The sequence below is a fragment of the Ictidomys tridecemlineatus genome, chromosome 1 (assembly GCF_052094955.1).
Source record: "Ictidomys tridecemlineatus isolate mIctTri1 chromosome 1, mIctTri1.hap1, whole genome shotgun sequence".
Taxonomy (NCBI): Eukaryota; Metazoa; Chordata; class Mammalia; order Rodentia; family Sciuridae; genus Ictidomys; species Ictidomys tridecemlineatus.
The window spans coordinates 146,907,923-146,926,634 of NC_135477.1; the positions used below are offsets into that span (position 1 = coordinate 146,907,923).

Here is an 18,712-nt window from a genome sequence, read left to right on the forward strand (position 1 = left end):
TAAAGATGTGAAAACCCTTCTTAACTAGTAGGCTATACAAATGAAGGTGGCAGGTGGATTTGGACCCCTGACTGTGGTTTGCAGATCTCAACCCATTGCTTTTATGATGGCCAAAGTGGGTAAAAACAGTTTTCACTGAGCGTGTCCACGGAATGTGTTAACCTTTTCATTTGGTCCCCTGGGACCAAAGACAGTTGACTGGTATTCCACCTAAACAGCGAGATAAAGGACAGATTTTAGTTTCAATGAGCTGGTTTTCAGTGTGGAAGCTAGTAATTCGTAGGTTAGTCTTCAGGTGCTTGACCCATGCCTGAGACCCTCTGCTTATTGAATCAAGGAGGTGAAGACCAGATACAGTTTCCACATTTAAATAGACAAGTCTCCTGGAATTTTGTGTAATACTTTGTGTGAAGCCCAAATTAGAATTATAGAGTTTTAATTTTCTGATCTATAATTTAGCCACTGAAATGTGTACCTTCCCCTTCTCTGTAGTTGAAAGATAAAAGTCATTGTTTTTTTTAAATGGCATACTTATTTTAAGTATGATGGATGTAGAGAGAACTGTACATATTTAAGGTATGCTGTTCAAGAAGTTTTGTTATAGGTATGTACATATGAAACCATTATTACAATCAAGATAATGAACAGTGTCCATCCCCACCACCCACAAATTCCATCTCTCTCTGTCCTCTTTCCAACAATCACTGATCTGCCTTCTGTTATTATACATTTGCTTGCATTTCACTGAATTTTATATAAATGTAATCTTAAGTGCTTTTTTTTTTCTGTCTGGCTTCTTGGATGAAAATATTTTACGATTCATTCCCACAGTTTCTTTGTTGTCTGTCGATGGGTGTTTGAATCATTTTCAGATTTTAGATGTCACAAGTGAAAGCTATTATTCATGTATGTGTACAGGCCTTATTAGGTTATACTTTCATTTCTCTTGGGTTAAGTTTCCAGGATTAGGTCATATGGAAATAGGATCATATAGAAAGCATATATTTAACTTTTTAAGGAACTCCAAAACTGCTTTCCAAAGTGGTTGTATCATTTTGTGTCCTCACTAGTGCTGTAGCGGGGCTCCAGGTTCTCCACCTCCTTGCCAATCAAGCAGTTCTACTGGGTGTTTCCCTCATGGACTCTCTCAAATACTGAAAAGTCACATCCTCGAGAATCACTTGGTTTTAGTTTCCAAAATGCACAGATAGCTACTGCCTCTTTCATTTTAAGACTTTCCTATACAATGAAGAATTAAAGGACCCAGTGCAATGAATGACTTGGGCTAAGTAAGTTTGGCCAGGTTGTTTTTCTCTATTTTCCTTCTTCCTTTTAAATATAACCCACTGGTTTTCTTTCCTCCCTTTTAAAATTCCCTTCAGTTGCTCCTGCCTTCCTGTGCTGAAGTGTTCTGTGTCTTGATCTGTGTGGAATTGGTATGCGAGAGTCCTGCCGTCTTCTGCCACACTATAAATGTCTCAGGAAAATTAAGATGCTCCTGGAGATAACCCCCTTAGGTAATAGCTCTATTACAGCTTTTACTTTCTAGAGTGGATTCCCTGAAATAAAATTATTGCAATCTTTTTGCCCTGTCCTTGAAAGTTATGTTACTCTGAGAAATGAAATGTTGCTGCAAATGCGTGCATCTCAGTAGGAGAGTTTTAAACAATTGGAAAGAGCCGTGTTTTTAACAGGGCCAATTTTGCAGCTTCCCAGGTGGAGGTTACATTGAACCCATCGCTCTTCCACTGTCCAAGTGAATCAGGGCCATACGGATTAGTCCATAGCAACATAGCTATGATTCTTTCGTATGGTAGCCAGTATCTGATCCAGAGTTAATGTCCTGAGATGTCTCCTCTTGTATGTTCCATGTCCTTGTCTTCTGCCTTCAGCTTCCATTCCCATTAAGGGTTCTTTCCATCACAGTCACTTAGATGTAGCTGCAATCTTTCCTGACTAGTCCAGTTGGAAAACTGTCTGCCTTCTCTAACTCCAGCCGATGCTACGGAACTGTTGGGTTTGCTTAGGAGAAATGCAGCCTCTCTACTTCTTAAAGTCAGTCTTGAGAACACTGTCCCTCTAAAAGGTAAAGAAAGGAGGACTTCTGCTTCTTAACCAGCATTTCTCTATGAGGATGATAATGGGACACTGATGGTGACTCTTCAGACTTGCTGTTGATACTAGGAAGAAAACCAAAGCCCAAAATAGGTTTTCTTGAAGGGCATCTATTGAGAGTAGAAAAATATCCAAGTAGGGAAAAGGATTTCTCAAATTGAAAAATGTATCGGAATTTCAACCTTTTGACTCCCCTTGAATAATTCTGTGGCTGTTAGCCTTCATTTGCTTTCTACATATGCTTCAAATCCTCCGCAAGGCCACGTTGGCTCATCGGGTGAGAGTGGTGATTCTCAAAGTTTGACTAGCACTATTAGCATCAAATGGGAGCTTGTTAGAAATGCAAATTATTGGGCCCAATTCTAGGAATCAGGGTGTGGAGCTCAGTATTTTTTTTTTTTTCAACAGGCCCTTCAGGTGACATACTAAAGTTTGAAAATCATACTTTAGTGCCAAACCTGTGTTTAGATTTTAGTCATGCTACTTACAAGCTAACTGGAACTGGTTACTTGACCTTCAGCTACCTTGCTTGTGTGCTTTCTTGCTTTCTTTCACACTGGGTATTGAACCAAGGGATGCTTTACCAGGGAGCCACATCCCTACTCCTTATTTTTAATTTTGAGATTAAGTCTTGCCAAATTGCGGAGGCTTGCCTCGAGTTTGCAATCCTCCCAACTCGGCCTCCCGAGTTACTGGGATTATAGGTGTGTGCCACCATGCTTAGCCTTCAGTTTCTTTATTTCAATAAAAAGAGGAGAGCCATCCCTGCTTTTCAAGCCATAATAGGGATTTAAGGTGATGTGTATAAATATTTACACCTAAATACTCAGTAAACAATAACTGATGGTATTGGGTATCATCTTTTAAAAGGAATGGTGGTGCCAGGCACCGTTGCCCATGCCTGTAATCCCAGCGGCTGAGGCCCTACACAACTCAGTGAGACCCTGTCTCTAAATAAAATATTTAAAAAACGCTGGGGATGTGTCTCAGTGGTTTAGTTCCCCCTGGATTCAACCCCTGGGACCAAACAACAACAACAACAACAACAAAGGAATGGAGGTAGATGAACAAGAAGACAAAGGCATAAAACATGGGCTCACCTAAGATGTTTCCATTAAGAAGTGACTTACAGGGACTGGGTTTGTGGCTCTGGTAGAGTGCTAGCATATGTGAGGCACTGGGTTCGCTCCCCAGCACCACATAAATAAATAAATAAACAAAATAAAAATATTGTGTCTATCTACTACCAAAATGGAAATTCTTTTTAAAAATTTTTTATTTATATATGATAGCGGGATGCATCACAATTCTTATTACACATATAGAGCACAATTTTTCATATCTCTGGTTGTATACACAGTATATTCACACCAATTTGTGTCTTCATACCTGTACTTTGGATAATAATGTCCATCACATTCCACCATCATTAATAACCCCATGCCCCTCCCTTCCCCTCCCACCCATCTGCCCTATCTAGAGTTAGTCTATTCCTCCCATGCTCTCGCTCCCTACCCCACTATGAATCGGCCTCCTTATATCAAAGAAAACATTTGGCATTTGTTTTTTTGGGATTGGTTAACTTCACTTAGCATTGTCTTCTCTAATTCCATCCATTTACCTGCAAATGCCATGATTTTATTCTCTTTTATTGATGAGTAATATTCCATTGTGTATATATGCCACATTTTTTTTTATCCATTCATCTATTGAAGGGCATCTAGTTCGATTCCACAGTTTAGCTATTGTGAATTGTGCTGCTATAAACATTGATGTGGCTGTGTCCCTGTAGTATGCTGTTTTTTAAGTCCTTAAGTCCTCAGTATAGACCGAGGAGAGGGATAGCTGGGTCAAATGGTGGTTCCATTCCCAATTTTCCAAGAAATCTCCATACCGCTTTCCATATTGGCTGTACCAATTTGCAGTCCCACCAGCAGTGTATGAGTGTGCCTTTTCTCCCACATCCTCGCCAACACTTATAAATAAAGATATTGTGTCTATCTACTACCAAGAAAGAAATTATTATTTTTTTTTCAAAAAGTGACTTACATATAAACAGTTGCCAATCCAGAATAAGGGTACCTTTTCTTACAAAACCCAAGTCAAGTATGGTTATCTTTAACTTTTTTCCTTTCTACCTGACAGCAAATGTGGCAGTTGCAATAAAGTGCCCAGAGTCAGAGATTGACATTCTTTTCCCCCACCAGGGGACCATTACCACTGAGCTACATTCCCAATTCTTTTTATTTTATTTTGAGACAGGATCTCACTGAGTTACAGAGGCTGGCTTTTGAACTTGGGATCCTCCTGCCTCAGCCTTCTGAGTAGTTGGGATTAAGGAGTGTCCCACCTTTCCAACTTTATTTATGTGAGGCCATATTTCTTCTCATACTTCAGCCAAAAAGACATATCACAACAGATTGCATGCAGAAACAGGCCTGAGACTCTACTGTTTTCTTTTAAGGCAGAAATTCAAAAGATTAGCAAAAATGCACACCACCACCATTCTTCTCACTCATTTTTTATCTTTTAGAAACTAAGTTCCTTTTTCACAAATAGTATTTAAGTTAATATGTAACTTAAAAATCATTTTAAATCAAATTTTAAAAATCTATTTAATTTTTAATGAATAAATGAGTATTTTAAAATTTTCTTTGAATATGATAGATATAACAAACATAAAAACTCTTTGAGGCCCTCAGTAATTTAAGAATGTGAAGATAGAGACCAAAATACTTGAAAACTACTAGGTTAGAGGAACTGTGTTTAGATTCTTTTTATTCAGAACTCAAACAGTTGATTCCTGTTTCTACCCCTGAATTTGTAATGAATTCAGGGCACATGAAATATAATATACATTAATCAAAAATTATCTTTTTCACTTTTTTAAAGTCATTTTATGGTTAGAATTAATATATATATATTGAGCTTCTTTTCCTAGAAATTAATGTTTACCTGAGCAAAAGATTGTATTTTGTGGTGTCTATAACAGTTTCACACACATAAAATAGCTTCACTTTCATTATGATGAAAATTAACTTATAGGAGTTGGAATTGTCCTCAAGGGGAAAATAAAAGGCATGTGCTTGTCCCTACCCACCTGCCCCCACCAAGTTTAATCTGATTACTGGAGATAAAGAAATAAAATGGCTTCACAGCTATCTTTGCAAATGACTTTTGAAGCATATTAAGAGCAAAATGCTTTCCAATTAATTTTGTTTTCCTTTGGCAAATGATAATGGGTTTATTAAATGACTGGAGTGTGTATGGACTCTATTACCTGACTTCTTATATTTTCAAAGGCTGTCTTCAAACCAGGAAGTAGATTTGTGGGATTAGACATCAGGACTGAATGATGTGTGTGTGTGTGTGTGTGTGTGTGTGTGTGTATTTGTTGTTATTGTTATATTTGTTTGTTTGTTTTTTAATTTCTGTTGGGAGAGTGCCAGGGATTGAACTCAGAAGCACTCGACTACTGAGCCACATCTCCAGCCCTATTTTGTATTTTATTTAGAGACAGGGTCTCACTGAGTTGCTTTAATGTCTCGCTAAGTTGCTGAGGCTGACTTTGAACTTGCAATCCTCCTGCCTCAGCTTCCTGAGCTGCTGGGATTACAGGCATGGGCCACTACACCTGGCTAGGTGCTGAATGATATTGAAGGACAATCTGATCCCTGAATAATCTATGGTGCTTGGCTAAGTGAGAAAGAGGAGAACGCTCAGTTTTTGGCTGTTTTAGTGGAGATTCATCTGTAACCATGGGGCATCTCTTGTTGAGGATGGAAAACAAATGCACTTTTCTATAATGGAGTCACTCTGGTTTCATTGGAGGTCGAGGAATACCTTTCTCAGAGACAATCGATTTGCCTCCAGTTAGGAGATTTAACAGTAATGGAGCTGTGTGGTATTTTTTTTGTCTTGCTTTTGCTATTTTAAATCGTAAAAATGTGGATGGTTTTAAAAGAAATCACCTTTAACCTTTTTTCACAAGATATATGTACAAGTTGAATAGATCACTTAAAGATTGTTCAGCTTAAGAGTTTTAATGGATAGCAAAAAGCATAATTATGTGGTCAAACAGAGTAGTGCAGATCTTGTTCTTCTTGTACAGTCTCTTAATTTACTGTCAAATTACTTTAAAAGTTTTAATTAGCATAATTAAGTAGAGTAAGTGATAAGATGTATTACTTTATGTATTTTATATGTGTTCTCTCCTTGAGTCACAGCATTTAACAGAAGGCTTTAAACTTAATTACTGCCTCTAACCCAGGCCAGGTGTAAGGCACAAATCATAGCTATGTAGGGTAATGCCACCACAAACTAAAACTGTTTCCAAACTCACCGGAGTTCTTAGTGCTCTCGTTTCCTTTTATTTATCTTAGCCTATTGGTTTTCAAATATTTTGCCTGTCACTCACAGAAAGTACATTTTTACATCATGATTCAGTATACATATAAACATGTTACATTAATTTTATTATATAAAATTTTTGCCTTTATGGTATCCAATGTACTTTGATTTCTTTTCTTTTTTTTTTTTTTTTTTTAAATTTCCTCCCTTTCAAAAAGAAAATTGGTTTCAGGACCCTGTGCTCACTGAAAAAATACTGCCCTAGAAAAACCCCTTTTGCATTCAGCACAGTGGTTTTTGGATATCTTCTTTACTCTTGTTAAACTTAAATCCTGTCTGACTGGACTCCTTACCCCCAGGGGCCCAGGTGTGCAGTCCTTGCAAACTGCAGCCTCTGTGGCCTTGTGTGCCACCTGGTGCTTGCATATGTTTCCCTATGGACCTGGAGACAGCCATTTCCAGTGGACATTCATGTTTGTGACCTCAGCTGTTCCCAGTGGAGGCTCAAAAACCACTTGCAGAACCAGGAATTGAGGCCCTATGTAGGGTCAAGTTCCAGTTACCTGGTTGCCAGCAGATCCACAGTCAAACTTGGCTTTCCCAAGTTTAATGAGGATGGATATGAAGACATGATGGCTGAGAAGCAGCTCATCCTGGATGTCTGTGAGATTAAACGCATCCCCAGTCCCGGTTCCCTAGACAAGTGGCTAGCCCTGCACTCATGAGGGCTCTTCATTCATGTCACCAGTAAATCCTACTTCCTATCCAAAAAGAAAAGAGAAAAAGCCCACTAAAATCAATTCCAACAAAAACTTTATACCTGATCACGTCTCTTAATTTTAGCACATGCTCTGACTTCCTGCTTTATGGATTCCTTCCCAACAGTCTTTAAATAAATGTATTTAAAACTCTTTAAACACACATGTCCCTAACTCCTGCTTTCTCCCCCTTCCCTATACCTTCTTTATTGCCAACTAATGAAGGACTTTCTGTGCCTTCTGAGTCTTCACTTTTCTTTCTTAACCTACTTCTCTCTCCAACATCATCCAGACCTCTTCTTATTAAACCTACTTCTTACTCCCTTTCTCACTGAACTCTGCACACTAGGTCAGTCTGTTGTCTGTTCCCTCATCTGACCTTGAACTCTGCACACTAGGTCAGTCTGTTGACTATTCCCTCATCTGACCTTGACTTTCATTGCTGAGGTCTTGTCTTGTCTTAGCCTCCTCTTCCTCTGTCTCACTGTTGCTGAGGTCCTTGAGGTTCTAGCTTTGAATTCTTTTTTCAAATTCCCTATACTCTTGAAGGTTGCTTAGAGTTGGTCACAGCCTCAGTGCTAATTTGCAAATCTGTCATTAGTCTGAACTCTGGTCCCACACACCATACCAGGTCAGGAAGACTGGAAATGTCACCTGAGTATACTCCAGTGGTCCATGAACCTTTAAATTGAGCATACTTGGCCCACAAATCTCCAGCTGCCTATATATTGCAATGCTGCAAACCTCCACTAATTTTCCCTGACAAGATAGAGGGGAAAGGGAAAAATGAGATGAATTTGTGACAACCACTTGGTGCAGGCCATGGGTTAACGAAGCAGGATAAACAGTTGGTAACCACTCAGACCTTCTCCCAGGGGACCTACTCCTATGAAGATCTGAATTGAAATATGTCACCTTGGGAGAACTCAAGGAAGTATAATTTAGCTCTCAGGCTGGTTTCTGGGTTTTGCTTCATGGCATTTTCTGCAAAGCAAGCAAAAAAAGCAGATATGGTATAGAAATAAAGCAAAAAATGGCATTAACCCAGATTTGAAGGCCATAATGACTCTTCTCAGAGTTGAGGCTACAGCAACTGTGTGTGACCGGTTGAGAGTGGGGGCGGTGTCTGCGGGGATGGTACAGCTCTTAACCTAAGTGTCTACCTGCTGGAATCCTGTTTGGCTCTCTCACGGGCATCCCAAACTCAACATGTCCTGGAATGCATTCACAATATTCCTTATCACTCCAGTCAGTTCAGTCAATGGTACAGCCATCTACAGTACAGGTAGACAAGTTCACTGATTTGAACTCGTAAGGTTTTTTGAATATGCCATGTTGGGTCTCACCTCAAAACGTTCACATGGGGCTGGGGCTCAGTGGTAGAGCACTTGCCTAGCACATGTGAAGGGCTGGGTTCAATTCTCAGCACCACATAAAAATAAATAAAGGTGTAGTGTGTGTCTACAACTAAATGTGCGTGTGTATGTGTGTGTCTATCTATATATTTTTAAACCCTTCTCATATTCTGTTTCCTATGATGAATCCATTCCTACTATACCCATTCCCCGCCCCCTGCCCTAGGGCTCTTTCCCTTATCACTCTAGAAGTTCCTAATCTTTATTTTCATAGTACTTTAATTTCCCCTTTCTAGAGCTCGGTATAAAGCATTGTGATAGCTTGGTGATAGCTGTCTGAACTCTCTACTTCTGCCATTGACCTCACTAGACATAAGCTCTTTGGTGGTGGCTATCTTATTTTCTAATATATGTACTATATCTGACTTAGTAGGTACCCACCTAATCTTGTTTAAGAATGAAACATTGGTGCATAACTGCAGTCTCAGTGGCTGTGAAGGCTGAGGTAGAAGGATCACAGGTTCAAAGCCAGCCTCAGCAACTTAGGCCCTAAGCTACTTAGCAAGACTCTGTCTCAAAATAAAAAAATAAATAAGTAAAAATGGGCCGGGGATGCAGCTCAGTGATTAAGTACCTCTGGGTTCAGTCTCCTGTACCAAAAACCAAAAATGAAAACAACAGCAACAACAACAACAAAAAAAAAACATGCTGTGCTGTGGTGAGAATGGTCTTTGGTTCAGTAAGAGTGGTGCTGCTGTCAATCAGTGCTCTTGCAGAGATTGGAACTCCTCTACTGAAGGCAGAGACAGAAGAATGGGACTCCTACTAAAGAGACAGGGTTAGCACAGCCAAAGGACAAGCTGGTTTCTCTTGAATCAGGACCTTTGATTTGGAGTCAGTTTGTTTGGGGTGTGGTGAATTCCCAGAACAATAGACACACCCAGTTTAAAATATAAATTCATTCAAGGCAAATGTGTTGGCTCATCTCTGCCATTGTTCAGTGAATAATTCAGAATTGACGGGTGGATAAGATGTTGATGTGACTAAATCAGGCCAAATAAGCTGTTTCAAATTTTAAAATTTGACTGAGTTTTAAATTGTTACTGAATCAATCTGAATTATTCCCTTAGCTGTGCTTGCATAACACAGTGCCACACTCAGACAGCACTTTGTTTGTAAACTCTCTGCCCCATTGTACTGGGGCCTGGGAGGGCAGATGCAGCATATCTTTAGCCTGGTATCCCATTCAGCAATATGGGGATTAGCTGTGTTTGAGGCCAATTAAGTGTTTAAATGAGAGTTCTGTGGGGTCCTCCACATCGTACTCCTCTTGAGGCTGAAGGTGAAGACTTAGTCCTTAGTGGGTTACTGTTCTCTGGAGCAGAGTGAAGAAGAAGAAGGTAAGTATTTAGTTAGTCTTTCTCACTTGCTGATGTCAGAAATTCAACTCAAACTGGGCTTTATTCAAAATGAGAAAATAATTCCTTCTTGGTTGGGAATGTATTCCGCCAAACAATTTAAAAAATAGGCAACTAAACTGTTAAGTTTATAAGGTGTTAATTTTCTAAGCTGAAATTCATCGAAAGCTGCAGTAGGCACACATAGAGATCATTTTGGAACTTCTGCCCTCCAGTCCTATCATTCTTTTTTTTTTTAAGAGAGAGAGAGAATTTTTTTTTAATATTTATTTTTTAGTTTCCGGTGGACACAACATCTTTATTTTATTTTTATGTGGTGCTGAGGATCAAACCCAGTGCCCCACGCATGCCAGGCAAACGTGCTAACACTTGAGCCACATCCCCAGCCTCAGTCCTATCATTCTTTTTTTTTTTTAAAGAGAGAGAGAGAGAGATTTTTTTTAATTGTTTATTTTGTTTTAGTTATCGGCGGACATAACATCTTTGTTTTGTATGTGGTGCTGAGGATTGAACCAGGGCTGCACGCATGCCAGGTGAGCCACATCCCCAGCCCAGTCCAATCATTCTTAATGTGTGGTTTTTATTCTCAACACAGAATGGCAGGAAAAACAGGGAAAGGATAGGGCAAAGCTTTATTCTTATCAAGACATGGCCTTTTATTCACAAATGAATAATTCCCCAAAGGACTTTGGCCTACATCTCCTTGGCTCTGTGATCAAGTTGCAAAGGAGGCTGGGAAATCAAATTTAGCTGGAGTTTTTTTTTTTTTTTGTACCAGGGATTGAACTCAGGGGTGCTTAACCACTGAGACACATTCCCCAGCCCTTTTATTTTTTGAGACAGGGTTTTGCTAAGTTGCTAAGGGCCTCCGTAAGTTGGTGAGGCTGGTTTTGAACTTGTGATCCTCCTGCTTCAGCCTCCTAAGCCACTAGGATTACAGGTATTCGCCACCACACCTGGCAGCTGTTCTGTTTCTGAAGGTCTATATTAAAGGCAGGTAAGGTTAACTCGGGCAACTAACATTGTCTTTCACACTCTTCTGTAGGGAAAAATCCAAGAAGATGGTCTACTTTTGATTTTGGTTGGCTCTCGAGGCTCAGATGACACTTAAAACATGGTTTCAAAAAATACAAATGGAACATAAATGAGTAGAACATGAAGATGGACTCCCTAGCTAAGCTTAGGCCACTTGAGGGGAAGCTGTCTTTATGTCTGGTCATTTGCTGAGGGACACGGCACACTTCTGTTTCCTCATGTGTGGATATCATTGTTCAAGGGGCTGGGGATATATAGCTCAGTTGGTACGGTGCCTGCCTTGCATATACAAGGCCCTGGGTTCAATCCCCAGCTCTGCGCCCCCCCCCCAAAAAAGATGGATATCATTGTTTAGCCTTAAACTTCCTGGACTTTCTAATTGCCTGCTTTGATTAACAGAAGTAATATTTATCTTCTTTCTGTCAATGTTCTAGTTTATTCTCTTAATTATACAACTTTTTGAATGCTTTAATAAGAACTGTTTCTAGGGCCTGCTGCACAGCCATCATCCTGAAATTTCCTTTTATTTTTGGATTAATTCTACTTTTTCTTAAATTCTACTCTCTATCTTATTATTTTTTTCATAGACATATTTTTAGTTTTGCTGGCACGTTTTGAAGTAGGCTTGGAGAAGGAATGTACGGCAAGTGTCCTTTGAGCCTGTGCTTATCAGTCCTCATACTTAATTGGTAATTTGGCTGAATGTGAAATGCTGAGTTCAAAGTCATTTTCCCTCAGTATTTGAAAGGAATTGCAGTCAATGCTATTGAGTTCTGTGCCTTTGGATGAACCTTTCTTTGGAGACTCAGAATGTTTTCTGCTTGATATTGTGACATTTCATGAGAATCCGTCTTTTTCCCTTTATTCAGCTTAGCACCTAAGGGCCCTTCCAATCCAAAGATAGATTCTTTGGCTCTTGGAAATTCTTATTTTATTGCGTCCTTTCTACCGTCTTCTCTTGTTCTTATTTATTTATTGTGGTACTGGTAATCTAACCCAGGGCCTGGAGCGTGCTACGCAAGTTCTCTACCACTGAGCAATACCCCCAGCCCTTTCTATCTTTTTATTGTAATGCAGGCTCTCTCAAAGTTGTCCAGGTTGGCTTCGAACTTGCTATCCTCTTGCTTTAGCCTCTGGAGTAGCTGGGGTTGCATATATAAGTCATGGTGCCCAGCTTGTCCTATATATATGTTTTAATTTATTATTTATTATTTATTATTTATAGTTATGCATGACAATAGAATGTATTTTGATATACGCACATGGAGTATGTAACTTCCCATTCTTATGGTTGTATATGACGTAGTTACACTGGTTGTGTATTCATATATGAACATAGGAAAGTTATGTCCCATTCATTCTACTGCCTTTTCTATTACCATCCCCCTTCCTTCCCCCCTACTCCCCCCTGCCCATTCTGATCCCAGCCCCCACCCCGTTGTGAGTCAGCATCCACGTATCAGAGATAACATTTGGATTGGCTTATTTCACTTAGTTTTTGTCGTATATTTTTAAAAATATATATATATTTAAAAAAATGTATTTCTGGTCTAACTCTTCAACTGACTTATCAAACATTTTTTTTCTCCTTCCCCTTACCCAGTTTTCTGGGAATTTTGTCACCCTCTTTTCCCCCCATCATTCTATTGAATTTCTAACTTCAAAACTCCAAATTTTAATTGTTGAATCCTTTTTCCTTTTCATAATAATGTCTTTATTTCATGTATCTATTATGTGTTTTGTAATATCTTTGACTATATTCATTTTTCCTCCTAAAATTCTCTGTTGCTTCAATTTTGTGGATCTCTATCTCTGTTTTCTCTGGGATTTCTCTTATTTGCTTCATATATATATATATATATATATATATATATATATATATATTTTTTTTTTTTTTTGCCATCCCCACCTCCTTTCCTGTCTGGGGACCTTTGGTTAATGCTCCATGTTCACACCTGGAGGACAGGTACCCACTGGGCTGCCTCCCTGTTCTCATCTGTTGGCCCTGCTGGCCCATCCTTCATCCAGAGGAGTGTTCCTGGGCACTGAAAGTGAGGGTGGAGTGTGGCATTCCCAGTGCCAGAGAGGAGCTCCCTATCCAGAGGTGCCAGTCCCTCCTGTGCATCTCTTGTGCCCTTGGAACAGTTGATGTGTGACTTCAGGGCAGACCCTACTGCTGACCTTTCAGGCTAAGGCAGGGGAGCCCACCATGCCATCCTCCTGCAGACATATGGCTTCCTTCAGTTTCTGCGTTTCTTCTAATCTCAGATCCTGCCAACTTCCACCTCCGCTCTTCCCATATGTGTCCCAAGCTCTGCTGTGGTTGATTTCTCAAAGCACTCTCATCTCACTTATAAAAATCTCTAGTCCATTATGTGCTATGGTGGGTTGCGGATGGGGAGATGTCTTATAGATACTCAATCTAGAAGCTCTGGGATATATTCCATATATCCCAGTAATACTCACATTGTTTTAAAAATTCAGGAAGACCTGCAGGGGAAAACAAGCCTTGTTTGAACCTAGGCTCGGGTTCTCCCATCCTCCTCCTAGAGGCGACTGCTATTAGCAGTTTCCTGTGTACTTCCAGAGAATTAATATTGTGCACATTTAAGAAGAAGGCAGTTAGTAGCTATGTGTATTTTGGACTAGGATTGGGGTGAGGTGGAGAGAAGCTGGAGTCTGGGGTGTCACAGAGGCTGCTGTGGGGTAGGCAGTGGCTGAGGGTCTAACACTATGTGTAGCATGGGGACAATGGTCCTGAACGTTTGTTTGAGATCATTTCAGAAAGAATAAAAATCTAGCCACTGGTGAGGTGTTGGTGGGATGTAAATAGAGGAACAGGGTGAAGAGAGCAGATCTCTGTGTTGATTTCCTCAGTGGACAAAAGACTTACCTGCCTTACCCAGAGAACCTGAATACTTTTCCCTAAGTCAATGAAACAATCCTTTGCTCTCTGTTCTCCTGTTCCTCTTCCCTTTACACATCTCCTCAGGCCACCAGAGAGTTTCTGACACTAAACAATCTGTTTTTGACAGTCAGTCACTGAATATGCATTATTCCTGTGTCCTATGGAGGGGAGGTAGCAGACTGCAACCAAGGCAAGCCCTGGGCCTATTTGGTTGGCACCACAGTGGTTTTTTTGTTGTTGTTGTTGTTGTTTTTGTTTTTGTTTCATTTTCAACTTGAGTTAACATTTTAAAAATTGAGATTTCCCCTAAACTCTGGATTCATGGCTTCTCTTGAGAGGCAGGGAGATCCAGGAATACTGGCAGGGTCTTCCTTGCTTGGCAATTGGCTAAACCTGAGTACCTGCTGCCTCTGGGGAGGGACCATAGCTTCCCCACATTGCCACAGTTCTGCTCAGTCCACATCTGCCTGTGAGCTTACAAACAGCCCCTTCGCATGTTGGTTTACAGCAGAGCCCCTGTCGTACTCTGCTTGTTTCCCTGACTCTGGAGATCCCACTGTAAAGGATTCCAAACTATCAGAGAAGTTCTCTCTCAAAATTCCTCCTAGTGTATTTTATAGTGCTATTCTGCTTTCAAGCACAAATGAGTGGGATAAAATGGAAACTTTAATTCAATAGTTGAAATCTAATCTAGGCAATAAAAATGTTTTTGCTTAAAAAGAAAAAAAAAAGGTGGTACTGATTAAAGTTACGGAAGAGCATACCCTTCGGCTTGCCCAGACTGATGTGAATATATTCCAGATTTTGTGATCAGCACACCCACCAGTCACAGAGACAGTAGTGGACAACTGAGATACTCCTCCTGATGTTCATAAGCTTAACTTTCTTGGGGACAGTAGTGATTTGTTAACATGCAGGAAAGTGGGCTGAGTAAAGTAGTTCTGACTGCATTGTTAAAGCAGTTCTGTAAGAAACCCTTCTGGATAAATTCTCAGCCTCTTGCATTAGTAAGGAGGGGTATAAATCCTTTGTGTACCAAGACAGTTTTAGAGAATTTGTCAGTTGAGACAGTTTGCTGGAACGGTGTGTCCTAAACCTACCTGTTTGGGGGGCCATGTTTTTCTAAGACCGTCCTTGGGAGTTCCCTTTGTGTGAGGAGGTCGACCTTGGCCTGACCCCAAGATTTCCAGTCATCATAGCATAGGAAGTAGAGGGAGTAGGATTACACATGCTTGGAATCCAGCCCATTTGAAAAAGCCACATGCATTTTCCAGCGTTGGCTGCCTTCATCTTCAGTTTTGAGTCACTGAATATTTGATCTGAATTCCCCACACCGCTTACATAAACAGTTGCATGCACTTCCCAGGAAGCCTGTGACATAACTTTGTGATTGATGTTAAGATTCCAATAGCAAGAACACAGGATCACAGGGAAAAAAAACAAACTGGTAACCTAAGCAACTTCAAAAAAGCCGTGTTTGTAAAGGCACATGTCTGAGTGCGTACAAGAACAGATGTCGGGAGGCAGGATGGTGAGGGTTGATGGGGGGTGATGATACAAGAATCCTGGATTTGATCCCAGCTGTCTCTATCATGCTGTGGGTCCCTTGAGCAAACTTTTTTTTTATATCCCCTTTTCCTTTTGTGTAAACTTAAGAAGGTTGGATGAGACCATCTTCCATGAAGTTTTTTCATCTCTGATATCTGAACAGTCACTGACTCTCATAGTCTTTGAGAGATTGAGATTGAGATTGGGGAAGATGCTCCTCAGTGACTCTTCTTCAGGCATGGTGGCTGCCCTTCTGCCCTGAGGTAATGATAGAAGGTTCTGTGTAACTTGGGACAATGGAAAATTTTCACCGTCCATCTTTACTTCTGCTACCACAGTCCATCTCTAAGACCTGAGGAGAAACAGGCCTGGCCTTAGAGGGATACAGTCTTTGGTCTGGGTTTCAGTATGCCAGAGAAGTTCTCTTCCTTCCAGATTTCCAGATGTTTCTTATTATTTGATGGTGGTTCCTGAAATTCTACGATATATTTTTAAATTTTTTCCTTTGTGAAGACTGTGCTTTTGAGTGTGAAGTGGCTAGTATTAACGGCATGTCTTAGAATCACAGATAGCTTAGCAGATGAGTAAAAACCAAAGGCTTGGGGGTAGAGGGTAATGCCAGAGCAGGGAAGTCTGGGTATCAGGCACTGGAGAACAACTTCATCTGTCTGCTCAATTGTCCTCCCCTGGTCCTGGTGGAGCAGACTGAAAGTGAGGTAAAGCGTGCCACTCTGCTATCTGCCCCTGAGATCCTGCCGCGGCAGGTGGGTTGTATATTCCCTGAACACACAGATGTGGAGACAGCTGGAGGTACTGAGCATCAGATTTGTAGGGTGAGCCAGGAGGAAGGGAGAAAAAATGCAAAAGAGAGAAAATAACTAATGAATCAACAGTTGGGTACAGTCTGGGAAAAAAAATGGGATCAGAACATAGGTAGAGGGAATGGAATTGGCAGACCTGAAGGGAAATCTTATCTCCACAGAAGCTCTAAAGAAAAAGAATAAGAATATAGCTTGGACATTGGGGAGACTGGACCATAAGGAACTCTTTTTCTTTTGACTTGACCTCGGTAAAGTCAGGATATTTTACTGTCATCCTCTTTTCTTCATTGACCTCCTGAACTTTCTATTTGCTCCTGAGTAGACCTTGATGCTGTTGTGATTGGCAGCTTTGAAGGAGAATGACTGTTGTAGGGTAAATAAGGGACTGAGCTCTACTACTGCGTAGCCGCTCACCATTGCCTTTCTGAATCCCCCGGAGTGTGGTATCCAAATCAAGTGTTTAGATGACAGGGCTGGGGATGAAGAGATTGCACAGTACAGTAAGAAGCAGCGAGCATGGTTCTGTCCTGTTCCAGTGGAGGGACTATTTTATATTCACCCGTGGAGGGTGAAAACAGCTTTGTTATTCAGGACCTTTCGTGGTAAATGTATTGGACCCACCAAATCTGACCTACATTGTCCCTTTTAGCATTGAGAAGATTTAGAAACCAGTATTTCAACCCTAAGGAAGTTCAGAAAGCAACAAGGTAATTTCTTATAAGACTTTACCCAGAAATAAAATTTATTTTTATATTTTCATATTTACCCTAGTAGTGAGGCACTGGTAATTCCGGATAAAGTTGAATAAAGCACATGGGCTGGTGTCTGCGACCTGTGCACCCCCGTCTAGTGGGTCTTTCTGTGTTCACTTACTTTGATTCCTTGAGCAGCTAGTGATACTGAGGTGTGATGCGCCCTCCTGCCTTTCTCTCATGCACTATCTTTACCCTTAGCCTCCTCTTGAGGTTTTTCCTTCTTTTCTAGCTTTCCTGACCTTTTTGGCTTCTTTCAGCTCCCTGAGTATGAGGTGTACCCGTGGCTGAGTTCTGGGACTCTTTGGGTTTCTCCTTCACCCTCAAGATTTGGCTTTCAGTTCTGGGTGATTCCTCACACAGTGCTTTCTGGGGTCACTGTAGAGCTTTAGTTCAGCCTCTGATTTCTAACTGCCTATGGGCTGTGTCTTCACAGGGAACCACACCCTACCCCCGTGGCCACCTGTTGCATGTTCCTGACATCCTCTCTCTGGTCATGGTAATGTCATTTTCCAATATGTCTATACCTGTGGCTTCAAAGCTTCGATTTCTCCACATGTAGTTTGAATGCCAAATCTCATCAACCTTGCCCATATATATTTATTTATTTATTTTCGACAATGCTGGGGATCAAACCCAGGGCACCTCTGACTTACAGCCCCAACCCTGACCTGTCCTTTAGATTGTTCTTTCCTTTTTTTAAATTTATTTATTTTTTAGTTGTAGGTGAATACAATATTTTATTTTTACGTGGTGCTGAGGATCGAACCCAGTGTCTCACGTATGCTAGTCAAGCGCACTACCACTGAGTCACAATCCCAACCTTAGATTGTACTTTCCTAATCTGTACTTCCTTCCTTCCTTTGTTTACCCGCCATCATCTCATACCTGCCCTACCGAGTGTCCTCTCAATTTCCTTGGCCCCAGTTTTTTCTTTAATACACTTTCTATTGCACTTTCAGAACTGTCACCTATAAGATGCTGTTTTACTTAAACATAACTTTTATTTCTACTAAAACTTCTGTCTGAAGAAGTTTCTCCCAGTAGAAGTCTTCATGGCTGCCTGGAATAGAAAGTCCACATTTCTTATCTTGGCAACAAAAGCATTCTTGTTTTTTTGCTTCTTCCTCATCCCCATCCGTGCTGTTCTCTGTTTACCTAAGAATCTTGTGTGTCATTTCAATGTCAACCTTGCTGTGCTGGTTAAGGTCCACCTCCCTGTCCTGCTGGGAGTGGGCCTTATTGATTCTCTCCTCTTTTTCCACTGAATGTTCCCATCATCACAAAGCATTCCTCAGTTGTCCCAGCAAGGGGTCACTCTTCTGGATTTTTGTAAGCTATTTTTTTTCCTAATTATATTATTACCTATTCTTTATTTATTGTTACTGAGGATTGAACCAGGGGCACTCAACCACTGAACCACATCCACATCCCTTTTTTGTATTTTATTTAGAGACTGGGTCTCGCTGAGTTCCTTAGTGTCTTACTAAGTTGCCAAGGCTGGGTTTGAACTCAAGATACTCCTTCCTCAGCCTCCTGAGCCACTGAGATTACAGGCGTGTGCCTCCATGGCTGGCTATTTATTTATTTCGTACTGGGGATTGAACCCAGAGTTACTTACCACTGAGCCACATCCCCAGCCTTTTTCATAG

The 18,712-nt window shown here is 40.7% G+C and overlaps 1 protein-coding gene and 1 non-coding gene across 3 annotated transcripts in view; both read left to right on the forward strand.

The window, feature by feature from the left end:
• Positions 1 to 18,712, forward strand: part of Mcc (MCC regulator of Wnt signaling pathway) — a 450,812-nt gene that overhangs the window by 213,317 nt on the left and 218,783 nt on the right. The window lies entirely within an intron of this gene.
• Positions 6,791 to 6,919, forward strand: LOC120885990 (small nucleolar RNA SNORA70). The gene has a single exon (XR_005728774.2). It is a non-coding gene; the product is annotated as a small nucleolar RNA SNORA70 (small nucleolar RNA).